This window comes from Falco punctatus (assembly GCF_963210335.1).
Source record: "Falco punctatus genome assembly, chromosome: 3".
In the NCBI taxonomy this organism is placed as follows: Eukaryota; Metazoa; Chordata; class Aves; order Falconiformes; family Falconidae; genus Falco; species Falco punctatus.
In genome coordinates, this window is record NC_137582.1 from 46,780,985 (window position 1) to 46,799,022 (window position 18,038).

The 18,038-nt window shown below is 39.9% G+C and overlaps 1 long non-coding RNA gene across 1 annotated transcript in view; it reads left to right on the plus strand.

Annotated features, from left to right (window-relative positions):
- Nucleotides 1-18,038, plus strand: part of LOC308060419 — a 78,978-nt gene that overhangs the window by 20,378 nt on the left and 40,562 nt on the right. Inside the window, exon 3 of the long non-coding RNA XR_013926716.1 lies at nucleotides 1-18,038. This exon is cut by the window's right edge and continues 40,562 nt beyond it. This is a non-coding gene — a long non-coding RNA (uncharacterized lncRNA).

Consider the following 18,038-nt stretch of genomic DNA (forward strand, 5'->3'; position numbering starts at 1 on the left):
AGCCTAGAATGAAAACCTCAGCGGTGAACATCCACCTGACAAAGGCCATTACAGCTGGCTGAGGAGCATCGTACTAAGTGTCTTTCAAAAAGCTTTTAGCTAAATCTAGGTCCTTCTTAAATGCTTCGTGCCTTCCCAGGGCTGCTGCCATTGCACCCATCCTGCCTTGGAGCTGCTTGCCGCTTGCGGGAGGGCCTCCGGGCGAGCGAGAGGCTGACAGCAGGAGCTAACTCCACTTCCACAGCTTTCCTATGCATCAACCGTCCGTCTCTTGGACTTCTGTGGATATACATCCAGACCTTGTATCCCTCCTCAAGGTCTCTTCAACAGACCTTCACTCCTCAGACTTGATTGCTTAATTAGCGGTTTCCTTCCAACCCCTGCTACCAGCATCGCAAAATGACTGACTGGGCACTGGCGTTCCTGGGCAGAGCTAAAGGAGAGCAAGTGCATTAAGAAGCTCAAAGAGATGGTGGGGCTGGTGTGTGCTCTTAAAACAGGGAAACTAAAGTTTGTGCCTTTTAATCATCAAATAGATCCTACATTAATTTTGAAACATATGGGCAGAGTCTAACTGTTGGTGATGTTACCATGTTGCCCCAAATTACAAGGAATGCATTTGGAGGGGGGCGGGTATTTTGGCCTACTGCCAAACCCATTGATCAGGACCTTGGTTTGAATGTAAAAATTCTGCCAGGGGTTCTTACATCAGCATTTAAACTGGGTAAACTGGAAGTGAAATTTCTCTCATAAACCAAGCATGTATTAATATTCAACTAAAAACTTAATTGCTCTCTCAAAATGAGCATTTACACTTTTCAGATCATTAACATCCCCTTGGATACCAATTGCAGTAAACATTTAAAATATGACAGTGTTTTCTCAGAATTTCCATTACTATAGGATGTAACTCAAAGTGAAACTGCCTATAATTTCAGGCAGATTAACTCCACCTTATGCAATCTATTCAAGAAAGTAGTCACTGAGTAGACTTGGGAAAAAAGGAAAATTCTCCAGAATTCCACTTCACAAAATCTTCTGGGTGCTGCAAGTTAAATTTTCTTACTCCTGAAGAACAGACCTGCTCCCTGCTGTATTTGTGGTACTCTACCGTAGCCTTTAATGTTGCAACTGTGTAACTGAAGTTTCAGTTAGGATAATTATGCACAGCCTAATCTCTGCGCAACACAACAGGAATTTTCAATGATCTCCATGGCAGAAGTACTAAGAAATCAGCAGAAGAACTACTCACTATATTTTTCAAGCATGTTTTGTTATCAAAGGTATGTTAAACAAGGTATGTACATCTGGTAACAACTTACCTTGCATTTAATTGTCCCCTCAAGAGTCATTGTTCTCTCATGTGGTCTCTTAATAAAAATAGTATACCAATAAAGTAATTAATATGTATAATATAATGTTTATTTATCTTTAATGTTTTTAATGTTAAAGATGTTCTCTCTTCAGTAAGCCATTCTGACATACTCCCCTCTGAAGATCTCATGAATTAGTAATTAATGAGTCTTTATTTTTAGAATACCTTCTGCAATAATTTCCCCACATCTCATGAACTAAACTGGGTTGAAACTGTGCCCTATACTTAAACAGGCAGGAGAAACTAAGCCAAAGAAGCTGTCAACTTCTTTCAGTACTTCTGGGATCATTGACAAGTGGGTTGTCAAGACTGTTCCCCGCCATGGCCAGCAAAGCTGTACACATGTGCTTGAAGAGCAAAAAGCGCAATTCAAGAAGAGTGCTAGCTCTCCATGCTCTTCAGTAGTTCCACATTCTCTAGGAGGCATTTCATGTCTTCCAGCAGCTCACCTCTTCTCTGGGGATAAATGGCCCTTGCTTATTCATGAAATCCTATTCAGCCCCTGAATGTCATGTTGCTTTGGCTGCAGTGGACGCCTTCTCTCTGTGAAGGCCTTGAGTGGAAGTGGCATGGCCCATAAAGGCTTGGCTGGTACTCCAATATTTTTCTAGTCCTGATCTATTCCTTTGTACAGCATTAAGACTACTCATATGTATTCCAAAACCATTTATCTGGTCCAAAGTTTTAGTTTTCTGAAGCCAATTGAGCTATACCATTGAGTTTAATATGCTAACTTCGGGGAACCCACTTTTTTCACAAAACTTTTCCTTTATGAAGTTGGCATATACCAGACTCAGCTATATTACTCTACAACTCCATGGTATTTTGTACATTTTCTGTATCATATTTTAGTTCAAGACCAACATCCTAGCTTGGTGTTTTGCCTTCGAATAGGGCTGACACAAAAGCAGAGCCTCCCCAATATCTGGGTTGAAAATACGAGAATATATGAGACCCCTGTGGTATAGTGGCCGCCTCTCTTTCTCCACTGGATGGTATGTGCGCATTTATGCTTTGACTAACCTCCTAATCCCTGGTTTGAGGTCAAAAAAAGATGGGATTGTTCAAGGGATTTGTAAATGGCAAGGAACACTTTCAGAATTGAGCTTACACTGCTCACCTCTACCACCACACAGCCACAGTATTGCTTTACAGGCATTCACACTTTCTTTTTTCTTTTCTCTGTCCACCATGCCTCCATTCAGGTCTATTGGCTTATTTAGCTCATGAAGAATATGATATATTACAAAACTGAAAACTTCTGTGTGAACAACTTTTGTTTTGATCAAACTTTTCTTGACTCCAAAACCACAAGAGATTAACTTGGTTAAGGTACTAGTGGAAGAGGATTTTGCATCTCTCACATTTTGAAGATTTGGATGATTATTACTTTCAATTAGAATGCAAGTGTTATAAAAATGTTTGTTGCAGAAGCTTCTTTGGCTTCTACCTTATTGCTCTGATAGTGCCTTCCACTATATAAAGTTGTATTATAGGCACTGAAAGACATAAATGGAGCATAAACTAATCTAGCAATGACTAAACAACCAGGTTGTGGTTGCCTGACAGATCACATCACATATGCCCTTCTTGATTCACTGACACGGTTACGGGCGGGAGAGATGTTGATGTTTGACCTCCATTTCATAGGACGAAGTGAACTGCTGACAGATGTTGACCTTACAGGCTTGCAAGTCTGCAGTGTTTCCCTGTCCTTTACCCAGAATAGCTTTGATTAGCTCAATTTCAGATTGTGCTTCACTGCCCATTTGTTTTGCCTGGTTCTTGCCAAAACACAGTACAATCAGTTGGGGATGGGGGGGGGGGGGGGCAGGGATGCAGTTTTCTGTTAAGTAGTTGGCAAACAATTGTGCTTTTTAAAAAAAAAAACACAACACTTTTTAGGTAGTGTATCAGAATAAGAAAAAACACGTACTTTCTTATCAAAATATATTACGTTTCTCATGTTAAACAATGCAATTTTGTATGTTCTGTATTTTTAATAATCTTTGAAACTGAGGCTCCCTCTTTTATTCTATGATTGCAATAATCTGGATTTATTTTGTTCCTAGTAATGAATGAAAATAGTGTGTAAATTCTATTCCCAGGCCAGCCAGATTAACAACTGTAAACCCCTCAGCCCTCTAGTTGGCAAATGATTTATTGACATGACATTCAAATGTGTTTTGCTTCAGCATTAATGACAGGAGTTCCAGAACTTCTGTCACTGAGGTGATAAATGGATTCGTATACGTACAGCGTTGAAAAACTGGGAATGGTGCCATTTTCCCTTCACTCTATTGAAAGTCATGTCTCTTTACATTTACAGGAAGTAGTAACTTCTTTTTCTTTCTGTGTTTATAATACATCATCATTTTGTTTATGAACGGTTAATCACTTTATTCGACCTAGTGTTATTGGGAGGGTATGAGTTAGTATACAGGAAAAGTACACTGAAAACAGCTGTTGAAGGACTGATTTTTTTGACCTTGAAGAAGATAAGTGGAATGAATAAAGCAGCCTAATCAAATGCAAAAGCAGTAAAACTGCTATGGTCGTGAAATGCATTGATGGCACATTTCCTACTGTGTCTGGTTTACGCATATCTACACAAAGCTTATAAAAATGAGAAGAGATTCCCAAGGACAAGTTGTTCCTATACTGAGATAAAAACATTGATACTGAAGTCTATAGTAGTTGCTAAAATATTTATGCAAATGAAAAAATAACAGATTTAATCATGTTATAAAAGTTGGAGCTCTCTCATATTTGCAAAAGAAGGATGTGAGGAACAGTGAGTGTCATTCCTGTTCAAAAAGCAAAGCAAAATTGGATTTATTTTTTATCAACAGCTTTTACTCTGAAAGACTCAAGTGTATTTGTGAAAAAGGACATTTCTTATTTGGGATTTGGTTTTGTAAAATTGTTCTGAATTCATAAAAATTAATTCTATTTTCAAACCAAAAAATTCAGCCTGTTCATGCTGTGATGGCTCTTGAGGCCAATTGATTTAACTTCTAGGAAAGAAAAAAGAATTATACAATGTTAAAACAAAAATGAAACACTTTTGTGCTGAAATGTTTCAATAAATTCCATTCCTTCTCATTATTAATGGTGACAAAGTTGAGGAAATTTTATTGACTGTTAGGCCTGGTTTGGGAGTGAAAATTAATTTTTAAAAACTCAGCAGTTTCCCAGAACAAAAGACCATTTTAATTCTTTTGTCTTAATAAAATATTGTAATAAAGTGAATCTGTCGGTATGGGTCATTTGGTATTTTGAAAAGATTCTGCCTTCAGATGTCCCAGATAGGTTCCTACCCTTTGCTAGTAGTGCCAGACAGTATTACACCCATCAAGTATTTCACAGCTTAGTCACTGCATAGCTATCCCTGCCTGCTGAAAGGACCCAGGTGTCAGACTGCAAAGGCAGGAGAAGGCAGGAGTGAGAATCACTGTTGGCTGCCCCAGATTCACTCCTTACAGCAGGGGCCTTTCCAGCCTCTACAGTTTGCTGTTTTCAAGGTGCCTAAACGGAACTGTTGTTATTCAGATGAAAATTAAGGCTGCTCTGCCAAAGAAAGCAGGAGTAAGCTCACTGTGTGTTAATCACTTGCTCTGATCTAAAGCTCAGTACAAAACACTACCCAGACTAGCAACAGCTTCTGCATCTCCAGCACAGACCATCCATTACAAATCCAAACAGTCCGGCCACTGGAACTAATACAGTGCCAATATTTTTTAGATGCGCCTGGAGTTTATCACAACTCTCATGTGAAAAACTGGATTGAAACTACTGAGAGAATAAACTTCCTCCAGTGAGTCTGCAGCTCTAGTGCATAGCAATTCTGTGATATTCATGCATCTGGAAAAAGGACAGGATGAAAGCAGAAAGCGCCCTTGTATGTAAACAGCTTAAATGTAACAGCGAATTAACTGAACTTTGTGTGATAATATTTGTGAACATGTATAATGAGTGTTCGTCTGTTGGGTGAAATCTATCAGAGCATTTTTTTTAAAATTTTTTTTCACCCGTCCTTCGTAAGAGTAGCACAGCAATAGCTTTATTAGTGACTTTTCTATAAAGACATATCTTTAGCTTGGACAAACTTGAACAAATTCAGAGCTGGTATATTTCTGAATGCCTGATTGTTCTGGAAAACGAGGGCTGTTCCTCAGGCAATTACATTTCCATGTAAACCTATCTGCTATGATTCCCAGGAACTTTATTCCATGTGAAAGATTAAAGGCAGATTTACCAGCTTCATGTAGGTTTCCCAGGTCTTACAGGAAACACTCAAACTGTTCAATAGTGCAGGATGCAGTTTAAGGTCAGAGTTAGGTAAGAGGGAAACATGAGCTGTTTTACACTTGAACAAAAACCACAGGCCTTACAAAATAATGGTAAAGTTTCAGTCAGCGCTGTGAGAAAAATGGTGATGCATTTTTTATTGTTATGAAATGCCTGATAAAGACTGAATACAGTCATAGCAGAGATTTAAATAAAGTTTCTATTACACTGCTTCCTGGCATTTTATCAAATCAGATGGATGTGGACACCGTATAATATTATCAACCTCAATCCCGCACTCAAACCCTCCAAAGCATATGAAAGGATCTGTAGGAGTGCATGGGTTTGTTTTGTTGATTTGTCAATACCTATGATGCAAACTGGAGACACAATGATGCTATGAAGCAGCGCATTTTGATAATAGGTAGCACCTTACTTTACTTGCAGTCTGTGTTGCTCATCCTTGGCTCCCTTCAGTCTGCCTTGCTTTGAGGTGGCTGTGAAGTGCTGGTGACTGGGCATGGTCCCCATCAAAGTTGGCTGTAGTCTTCTGCAGCCTCTTGTGACCTGTTTTCAAGAAGAACAGGTGGAGAAGCAGTGATAAAGAGAGTGGTTAAGATTAGGATATGATACATCAGCTTGCTTAGGTATATAGTGTTTATTATATATACATATATATGACTTGGAAGGAGGAGTGATCACCGGGGAAAAGATGAGTCAAGGTGACTTAGAAGAACCAGAGGGCTGAGGAGGAATTCAGACCTCAGTTATCCAGATGAATGATGGCAAGTGAATTTCAGCGTTAAGCAATGTAAAATCATGCCTGTTGAAAAGTATGAAGCACCCAGACATTAGAGAATTCTCAATTAACCTTATCAGCCCAGCAAAGAGGCCGGGTTCTCACCACAGCGCCATTAGGGCTCTGCTGAATGCAGTCAATAAAAGACAGGATATGCCGCAGAGATAAGAATGGGGTGATAAGCCCTGCAGAAGTTACAATGCTCTAACCAAGTGTGCAGTCCCATCTAAAATACAATGAACAGTACTGGGGAGAGGAAAAGAGCAAGTTCAGAATAAAGTGGTGAGACAACCAACCTGCACAGTGGAACTCACAACAGAAAGTCAATGAAATCAGGAATTTAAAAAATATTTTAAAGTGATTATAAAGAATGACAACAGCTTTGTGAAATAGCTAGAAAATCTCATGCATAGGCTAATCTTTATTGGATCAGGAGGAGACATAATGATGAGGGTCAACTACCCCACCTGCACTTACTAAGAAATTCTTAAGTCTTACATCAAAACATCCTCTGGGTAGTAGTTGAGAGTACTGGGATGAATTTCTAGTATAACAATTCCTACACTCTTATACTGGTTGACATTAAAGAGGAAAGAGCAGGACAGAGTCACTAATATAGTTGCTCATAACTTTACCTGCTAAAAGTCCTAAACATTATTTTTCTAAGATCCCTTGAGTTTCTGTGGAAAGTTACTGTGCACATGCTTGCTTTGTGCTTGTTCAGCCATAAATCAAAAAAGAATCTTTCGTCAAAAGATCTGTGTGAGACCAGCCTCTGAATGCTAACCTCAGAAAAGTAGTCTTGTGCTGCTACAAAATCAGACACTTCTGTGTCTCTGTTCTAATATGTTGTTAACCCTCACCATTTTCTCACCACTAGCAGAAATAATTATTGCTATTTACCATTGTTATGCAACCTTTTCAAAGCATGTGGCTAGTTGGTGTCTTACCTTGAGAAGATTTTGCAAAAATTGCATATGCATGATTAAAACTAAAAAGATACAAATACATTGTAGTTAATAACCCACAAATATCCACTTGAAATAGGACTTTTAAAATGTGACTTCAACACAATGATAGAGAGCACCTGATGTGTAAAACGTCCTCAATTCAAGAGAAAACATAATAAAAATAATGATAGCCATTAGGAAGGGAAATGATGATAAATTTGTTCTATACATGTACTTTAAAACCTAAATTATCTAATTCTACTCCTGTTGTAATCAAAAGCCAAACTTCATCTATTTCACATTAATTTTCCTTCTCATGGTCCAGTGAGACTTTTGACACCATATATTCAATGCAAGATTTGGAAAGTGCTCACATTCACAGTGTTGCCTACTGTCTAAACCAGGCTGGGTTTAAAACCATGTTCCAGGGCCTGAAGATGACCTGTGTTTGGCCAAGTTCCCTCTGATGGATAATTGCTGACAATAAGCAGAACTGTCAGTTCCTTCATTTTAAAAGCCCAGTGTGAGTCTAGCTTGGTTTTGAAAGCAACACCTTGCTGTCTGATTTACAAGCAGGTTTTGATCTGTGAGTCCAGGTGTAGCATTGTTTACTCCCTTGCATCTCAGAATTAGGCCAAACAGAGGGAGAAATAAACATCAACCTCTCGGCATTTTCTAAGAGCTCCTTTACATACCTCCCCACTCGGTGCGCTGCCTGGCCTGAATCCCAGCGCAGGCAGCCGGCACTTCTCACGCACTGCAGGACGAGCTGCGGTATCCAACCCAGGGCAGCAGCTTCCTCTTGGGGAGGCAGGGTACACTGTGCGTTGCTACACCCCCTCGGGGGCACAACCTCATTTCGTCCTCTAACTCAGCTGGGGAGAACCCAAGGGGAGCCTGGCACATACTTGGGCTCTTGAGGACTCTCTTAATCAGTAAGTAGAATATCTACAGAAGTAGAACCAACAGTCAACATAGTATCACTTGCATTTTTTTACCAACCTGGTATATGAAGATCTTGTAGTTCAAAAATAGTCTGATAGACCAGAAGGAAATATAAAGCTCATGTGGTCCAATGTTCAGGACAATGCATATCAGAAAAAAACTCAGTGATTTTCATGTAAGGATCAAAACTTCTGTTTGGAGAGAGAACAACAGATCCAACCCTGATGTGAAGACTTAATGTCTTCACCACATAGTGGCAAACTGCCCCAGTGGCTAAATATACACCCTTGCTGCTGGGAATGTGCTATTTCTGGTTTGATTTTGTTTAGCTTCTGCTCCTATTTCACCTACTTTTCTTTATTTTTTCATCCCCCTCCACCCCACCCCCAGCCTTCATTTCTTGTTTTCTTCTCTCTTTGCAAAACTAAAGAGCCAGACATAGTCAGTAATCTTCTTCCTCATGTTGGCACTATTAGACTGTGACTGAATTAGTGCTTAGCCAAACTAAGGCTCTTATTGTGTAGCCAAATTAAGGCTGAGCACCTCAGATTTCAGTATTTAAGTCAGACTTTCCAGAGCGCAGATTATTTTTCTTGGTCTTTCTGACCCCCCTTTTATCTGCTGTTTTCTTTGTGACACCAGGATTGGACTGTTCCAGCGGTGGACTTTATGGTCTCATACACAGCGGTAATTCTCTCTGCTGTAGCTGCCTATTAACCCGAAGATCCCATCTGGCACATTGAAAAGTTTCTCTTTAGCCTATGCTGAGTTTGGCAGGGTGGTGCCACCTTAGAAAGGGAGGGAAGGGATGGAATTTTGCTCATGCCAGTACAGGGGAAAAAGCTGTTGTTCCCTCTGGAAGACAGTTGGTGATAGTGTCCTATGTGCAGAGGGCAAGGCAATTTATTGCCGGGGGCGCCTGGGCACTGAATATTACTGTGCTATGGGATCTGCTGCCTGTGAAAGCCTGGGGAAGGAGAGCAGGACAGCACAGTAGGTTTTGACTGAAAGAACCATGAGGACACATCTCATGTGGTGCTGGACCTTCAGAGTGTCTTTAGCTGGCCTGCTCTACTGGCATCTCCCTAGGGATGACAGTGCACCGGGAGCACAAAGGGAGCACCCTCAGAAACACTTCATATTAGTGACCCTGTGTCACCTCTCACTTGCTTACAAGTTTTCTCCATCTCTCATTTCTCTAGTTCCTTCTTGTCTAAGCACATCCATGCGACACATGATTCTCATCCTTCTGACTGCTGCAGGTATCCTCTCTTTGGACATGCAAGCTGTGCTGGCTGTGTAGTTGCTGGAGACAGTTGGCTTTTCACTACAGGAGTGTCTGTGAACTTTGATAAGTCTATTGAATTATGAATGTCGGTGTTGCAAAATTCCTGTCTGATGTGCAGTGACAAGGTAGGTGAACTTGTAATTTTTAAGAAAAAAAAGGGAAGCGTGACAATGTTTTAAGCAAGTACCTATCAGTCACTACCTAAAGCTGCTTTCTATCAGAATTGGGAGATCCTTTACAATTACAGTCCTTTCTCTTTCTCCACATTATCCCTGCTTTTTTTAAACAAGATTATTTAGAATTGTTCAACAGATGTTTTTTTCACTTCTATTTCAACTTACTCCTTATCTGAAAGAGAACTAAAGAAATGAGACGTGCTGTTACATATCCTCAGGTATCAGGGTAGTGGATTACTTAAGTCACCTGCTATTACTTCTGTTCCAGGATTGGATGAATCACATTTTTATAAACAGAAGGAGATATATCCAAGAGATTTCCAGATAGCCTCTGAGGTCATTGATACTAAGTACCTGGTCACATTAGTAATTTCACTGTGTTTTATCTGCATCTTTAGGCTTTGAATCATCTCTCAGTTTGGCTGTATGTGTCTAAGCCAATTTTGAAAAAGGAAATTAGGGTCCTAATTTTGAAAGCTGAATGACATCAGAGTGAATTAGGCTCTAAAATCTGGCTTGGTTCCGTTCGCTATCTGTGCCATGACTGCAAGGCAGTATCAGGCAGCCATGCCTCTGCAAGAATTTGTTGCTTATTATCATACACTGGAAGAGTTCTCCTAAATACACAATATATTCAGCCATGAAGTTTTATAATGTATTTATATGCTGTTATGACTAACATAGGCATTCTCAATTAATAAGCCACGATTTCTTATTAGGTCCCTACTCACTAAGTGGCATGCGGCTCCGTTAAAAGGAAACCATCAGGCAAAGCTCTAGTGAGTGCTTTAGAAATACTGTAATGGCTGCACTGCAATTAATGAAGTGTTAGAGATAATCCATTGCCATCTGTCTTTATTTTGCTAAGCCACTCAAGTAGATACCATATTTGAGAGGGGAAAAGAAAATCCAGAGCTAGAAGAATACTGCAAATGAGTATTCACCAACATTTGTTCCAGTTCTGAGCAGCTGTTCAGTGTGATCCTGTTCATACCTCCTTTTATTAGCTATTCATGATCATTCTCACAAACGAGGTTATTCTTCGTAGAAATACCTAATTGTGAAGGAGAATGTCCCTATTCTTCTATTCACGGTGCTTTTGCCTCCCAGCCAGGGACCCAAATCAGACCGTCTGACTCTGCCAGTCGATAGCCTGCTGCTAACAGTGACCTGTGAGCAGTCTTGAGGTGAAACTTGCACAAAGTCCTTGGGTTTCCCTGTCTGAGCCTTGAGTGAAAGAGAGAACAAATGCAGAAACGACTGAGACAGGCAGGCACATGGCTCCCTGAACCTTTCAGCCAGCTGTAGTCTCCTGAGCTCTAAGCTGGGCTGTAGCTTTGGGGCTTGTAAAGCCTGGTCTGAAGGTGGGAAGCTCTTTGTCTTCTTTTTACTGGTGAAATGCAGTGAGGGTAACAATCTTTCAAATGGCCATACACATATATGTAAATTCATAGGTATATATGTGGTGGGAGTCTGCATGGGGATATAGACGGACTTCCCTTGTATTTATACTTCTCAGGAGTCTTAAATGATACATTTTTTTCCCCTGGTTCTGTTTTCTCCCTTTCATTGAGGGGAATCTCATGTGTCCCTACTTGCCCACCTTGTATTCATCAAACGCAGATACAGTTCAATCATTAGTATACTTGCATCACTCTAAAATGACCCAAGTGGGTTTTTTTTAAAAAGATTCATTAGTCTTTGTCTGGGACGCTGACCTACCAGTCAGTCCTATTAGTCCAAACAGAAAATACATGTTAATATTTAGAAGTCTGCAGCTCTCTCAAGGCAATTATTTTTATGATGATGAAACCAAAATCTGTGCTAAAATTAGAAATGGTCAGTGAGCATCTAAAAAACAGTGTGAAAAACACTGACCTGTATGAGTATTTATTCCACTCAGTAAAATTGTCCAAATGTAACACTGACAGTTTTATTACCTAGTGGATTGTAATAAACCAAAATTCAATATTCTTGTTTCACTACAACTATTATTTTGGAGCATCTTGAAAGATGATGTTCTTCGTGTCCAGAAACATAAAAAGTAGTAATTCAAGACACACCATGCAGTTTGCCAAATAGATTTTGACAAAGGTGCTTCATCAATATTTTACTGAGAATGAAAAGTGAACGTCTCCATTTTATTTATTCTCTCAGGAGCCTAGCAACCTCTCACTATGCTCCACGGGAAAACGCAATGCTTCTGAAATGATAAAGTCTTTCATGCAACCTTTTAAGAAGGTTTCAGTGCCACATGTCCATTATTTTTCATTTATTGTTTTAACGGAAGCTTTTCCATGAACTCATATCTGGCATATTTTTGAGTAGTAATCATAGCAAAGCAACACCTTGGCTGTGTAGATATTTATTCCTGCAGAGATCTGCATTTTGATTTTACCTGTGTGTGCATAATGTATTCTGACTGCTCAGCCTGTCAGTAAAAATGAAGGTGGCTTTTAAAGAATCAGTCTGCTTTTGGGTACTCCCCAGCCAAAGATGCTACAGAAGTCTAGCAGTTTCATCAGGGAGAGGAAGCCTTTGATTCTGTCTCCATTTCTTAACTTTGCTTTATTATAACATTTTGTAGGGTGAAGTAGTTCAAAGTGCTGAACAAGGAATGGAGTCCTTGCTTTACTTGTTGATAGCCAAATGTTCCCATCTTTACCTTTCATGAGCTTCTTCTCCATGGCTGCATTCTTTAGGGTAAATATGTGCAAATGGTGGAGGGACAGACGGGACAGACATTGCCTATTACAAGCTGTTGCAGAATTTAATGCAAGTGCTCTGAATGGCTTCCTGGAGGTTTCTGTCCCTTTTCACTGACAAGCTGAGGGAGAGGATACTTCTCTGTTTTCGTGGAATTGCAGATGCCAAAAGGAGATGGGGTGGAAACCATCCTCAGCACCATGAAATGGGCTGGTTTTCAGAAACCACATGCCTGCCCACAGAGGCAATGCCAGGGCAGTGAAGTCCTCCCTCCCTCATCTGCGTGGGTCTCTTGGGGAAGGTACCAATGGGGACAGATGATGACTCTTTCTCAGCTGTCACTCAGCCCTTGGTTGTCAAGTGATCCATGCCACTGCTATGGGTGCCAGCTAGTGCTGGTTATACTGTGTGGGGCTCTATGATGGCAGGAAGTAGGACTGATACTGTTCCTTCCTTTTTAAGGACCAAAAATTATCCTTTGACTGGCCTCAGTGAATTTCTGTGAGTGATAATGATACTTTTATCATTTTGCATAGTAAAAAGGTGCAATTAGCCATAAACCTCTGGAAAGAGTGGACAAACCCATGGCTCAGTACTGGTCAAAAGCAGGTTTTGGTGCATCATTCTGGAGTGGCGCTCTGCCTGCATCCTCTTGTTCTGTAATATTTCTTTTTAAACATTTTCTCGGCATCAGCATGTTGGTCATTCCAGCCTTATTTGTAACGTCTGATATAAAATCTGCAAGCACACATAAAACACCTTGGATCACAGAGATTTTCTTAAAAGTGACTGATAATCAGGGAGATGAACTGACAGGGAGATAGTCGATGTGGAAGTAAGGCTATGACACAAATCTTTCAGAAGAAAAGGAGTAGCTGGTTACCCAAAATGAAGGAGAATGTCAGATATTTGGCAAGTTGGATAAAAGTCTAGTTTACTGTGCACTTCCACATCCAGAATGTCTACTCTTGGAGAACAGTGCAAGTAAATCAGAGCATCTGTTTTCCCAGCATTCATGTTTCAGTGTTTTGGTGTATGTTCCTGGTTTGAGGAGGTCAGCAGTTCATTGCATCTGAATGCGTGTTTGTCTCCTTAAATGATCTTTCAGACTGTGTTTACTTGTTTACTTCAGTACTTAGATGTGGATGTGTCTCTGTGTACTCAGTGAAAACTGGCTGCTGTGCATTTTGATGCTGCAAGATGCAGGACACTGCACATCCCTGTATCTGAGGGCACAGTTAAGCCCTCAGAACAGCTGAATTGTGTCTTTGTATAACAGGGGATTTGATAATTGGGCAGATGAAGCATGAAGGAATGAAACTAGAGAGCTGGTGGCACAAATTCCAGTCTGAATCCAACAAATCACATCATAAGAATGATTTTTTTTTTTTTGTCTTTAAAACATTACAGCAGGCCTGTAATGGAGATAAAGCAAATGTTATTCACCACTATAGTATCAATTCAAGTGTAATTCTTTTAGCAGCATGCTATACTGTTTGTATGCAGGCACAGGGCAAAAGCCGAAGTAGTCTTTGTGCTGTCTACATTTACAAATCTTCCCGCTGAGCAAAAACCTAAGGCCATCGGTGTCTGCACAACATGTGGCAGGGATATCTCAAAAACACATCCTGTTATGTTTGAGGTGCAGTTAGAGATAATAATTAGTTAGCTTATAGTTTTAATCAGCAATGATTAAATACATCTCTGCCAGAGACTTAGAAAAAAACATCTGTAATGTTCATGTCAGTGTTGTATCCAGATTCCTTAGTCAGTCATACATGGGAAAAGACTAGGGAAGATTTTGAAATGGTGCCAGCACACAGTTATTAGGTTATTACTTTAATTGACTACATCGGCAAATGCATAGAAGTATCACTTACCAGACAAGTTTCTCTTGGTTAGTGTCTGACAGTGGATTTCAGTTCACATAAATGGAGTTTCTAGTGCTTCCTAAGGAAAGAAATATGAGGAACAGACATCCCATTTATCATCCTTAGGCCAGTGGGGACACTGAATATTTTAACTAAGTTTTGACAAATTGTGTGCAAGTCGGTGATCTAGAAATTAAGTTCTGGAAGCCATTGGCTATACATTTGTAAAAACAAGTAGGATATTTAATATCTTAGGAGCCAGATGGAAGGAGTACGCCAGTGTCATGCAGAGAGAAACTTACACTAGAGACAGCGAATAAACTGCAGTTATAATTACAGAAAAAATTTTGGCTGCACTGAAGTGTGTTTTGCCATTGATTTCAGAGAGAATAGGATTTCATCCAGAGCTTGTAGGAGTGAACAGTATGTGTTAGGATTATATCTCTAAGACAGATGCAGGTATAAACTAAAGGACAGATGCCCCAGTTTGAGCAGTAACATTTAGGAAAGTAAGTTTCTCTGAACAATGATCTTTCTGTGTGTTTTTGTGAAGCCATTTTTATGTTCCACAGTGTGATTTGTGAAAATATGTTTTCAAGAAGTGTTGTGTTTCTTCTTTTTGAAGATGTTTTCAAGCTGGTCTAAATGAAACAAAGGAAGAATCCAATACTTAGGTAAGCACTTGCTTACTGTAGGAGGAAATTTTGCCTTATGCATGAGTGCAGTGGCACAGAGTGCCAATTCCTAGAAAAGAAGTTTCACATCAGCACAAAAATTGATAGTACTGTGTATGTTGATGCTAACTTTGTACAGAGTTGTGATATATGACTGTAGAAGAGCCCCACTGCCCCTTTTTTCCAGACGTGTCATCAGGTCCTGACGACACACTTCTGTTAGCTGGGCATTCTGCTAAAAAACGCCATCACTAGTTCCTGGCCTGAGATCTCAATACAATACAAGATGTTTTTTCACAATACCTCTGGTTTAAAACCTGAAGGAAGCATTCTCATTTTACTTGTTGTGCAGAGCTATTTTGCAGAAAGCAAGGCTGCAAGAGGAACTATGTGGACACAGAACACATTCTGCCAGTGGCAAAACTGACATTATGAACTTAATTGGCACATAAAACAAAGTTTGTTTTTAACAGTACGGAAAGTACAAAGGGTACATTCTACTCATTCCAGGTCGACCTGGGGTCCCAGAGCTTCACTGAGCTGAAATGACAATGGTTCTGTGATGCCAGTGCTTGAGGGACTGTCTTTGCCCAGGTTGGCACCTCATGAAGAGGATGTTATCTTAACAGGACAATATCACTTCCTGTGTAAACTCAAGACTTGAACTTCCCTCTTCTAAAGTGCATCATTAGAAATGGAGGAAATCTGGCATCTCCTGAGACGCTTTTTGCAAGTTTGCAAAGTTTTTAACTTTCCTGCTTCCATTTCCATCCTGGAAAATCAAAAGAGTGGAGAAAAAAGATGTCTTTTACTTGATATTATGGTGTTTTGAATCCAGAAATTCAAGAGACATGGAAAACAAATGTGCAATGAAAGAACTGATCTGACTCTGCCAGAACCTCAGCCAAGATTCAGTGCAGCTGTGGCTCAGCAAAGCAAGAAGGGTCAGGAAGTCTCTGTATCATCCATATCAGTCTGGCTTTTCAGAATATCAATTTTGCTCACTGCTGTCAGATTATACACTGAGGAGAAGAGGAAAATCAACTTGCTCTCTGGAATGCCAGAAGAGGAATAGTTTTGCTGTCCAGCCTCACATTTTTGAACCATGATTCTGCTGATATCAGCAGTAGCCTGCTGAATCATCTTTCTCTTTTGCTGTTGTCTTGGTCCTCTTAAAGGAAAAAAAAAAAAAAACCACAGTAAAACAAGGTGGTGTACAATACAGCTCAGCTTTAAAGGGACTACCATTTTTGCACCAGAGTCTGAAGGTCCACTAAAAGACACAGTAAAGTAACACACTAATGTTCATATGACAGGAAACAGTGGTGATTTTTAACCATGGATTGGAAGAGGTACAGTCTCATTCACTGGAGTGAAGTTTACTCATACAGAAAAGCCCAGAAAAGTGGACTTTTGTAGGCTTTGGTTTCCACACAGATTTTCAGGTGATACACGGCTCTATTAAAATTTCCACTGAGCATAGTGGAGTCACAGGTTGAATCTGAATACTGACATGCCACACAGTGCAGTCTTTGGAGGAGTCCTCTATATGTAATGAACATAAACAGATTCTGCTGCTCTGAAATGTGAGTTTCAATTGTTATGATACAAATATTCCAACCAATGATAGAAATGGAAGCTCCAGAATCACACAAAAACAATAACAGACACAGACACAGACTCAAATATTTCCAAGCTTTCTGTTACAGTGCCCTAACCTCAGTAGCAGGAAATCTTTAGGTCAGTTCTTTTTGGTTTAATTCTTATCTCTTTTCTGATAGAGTAATTCCATCAACTTCAAGAGATATGGTCCTCACTTATCCAAAAAGGATACCACATTTAGACCTCAAAAGCCCATGTAGCTTAAACTTGCAAATTAATTTCCAGATGCTTTTCTGACTTTAGTGAAAAACTAGGGCTTTAATCTTGCCTGTGTAAAAATGACAGTAAAGATTTGCTTGCCTTCACAAATGAATAATGTTCCAGGTTATTATCTGTGGGTTTCAATTGCTATTTCTGCAAATATCTATGTATCTATCTATGTATCTATGTATCTATCTATTATCTTTAAGTTTCTGTTTTTTCAATAAATAGCAACATACAATAAATATTACTGATATTATTTATTACAGTTTACAAAAGAGTTTAATCCATGCCGTAGTTTTAAGGCAAATTTTCCTTTTAGAATTAGTGAAATAGGCCTGAACATCAATAACAGAGTATAATTTTTAGAGCTGCTATTTATTTATCACAGTTGAAGAGACGCACTTTCATATTATCACTTCAATGAACAAGCACTTCTCCTAATGGGAAATTCAGTTTAAAAAATCCATCTTCTCTTGGAGTTTTGGGGGATTGGGTTGCAAAATATTTTAGATGAAATATCTATAAGTCAGGCTTTGGGGTTCAATCATCTTCCCTCAGCTCTGATAATGTTACTGGGGTGGTGGGAGGAGTGCTCATAACTAGACTTCGCCTATTGCTGTCAGGGAGTATTTAGCCTACTACTCCCTGTGTCTCCCTGGGACACGTGGTTGGTTCTCCAAACGCTGATTGAGGAGAGCAGAGTTGGACTTCTGCTCTGAATCTGGCTCCCAAAAGTCCATCTTTCTCTGTTGATACCAAGGTAAACTCAGCTGTGCTTTCCAGGGGAAGATTACCAAATGGATAAGAAAACAGAGCAGCTGGTTAATCTTCATTAGTTTTGTGATGGTGCCTATGGGCCTTGGTCAAATTCTGGCGTGTAGTAAGGTGGTGCATAAAAGCTGTAGAAGGCCCTGGCCCATGGGCATATAATTGAGAGGAGCCAGTCTAGCCGGATAGCCCCAGGGTGATCCAGTGCAGCTCACTAAGCCAGCAAAAGCCTGCTCTGTTTTTTCCCTTGGTTTTCTGCTGATTTAGTGAGTTGAGTCAGTTCCCTGGGAGGTCACAGCAAGGTGAGAATGGAGAGGAGAAGAAAGAGGA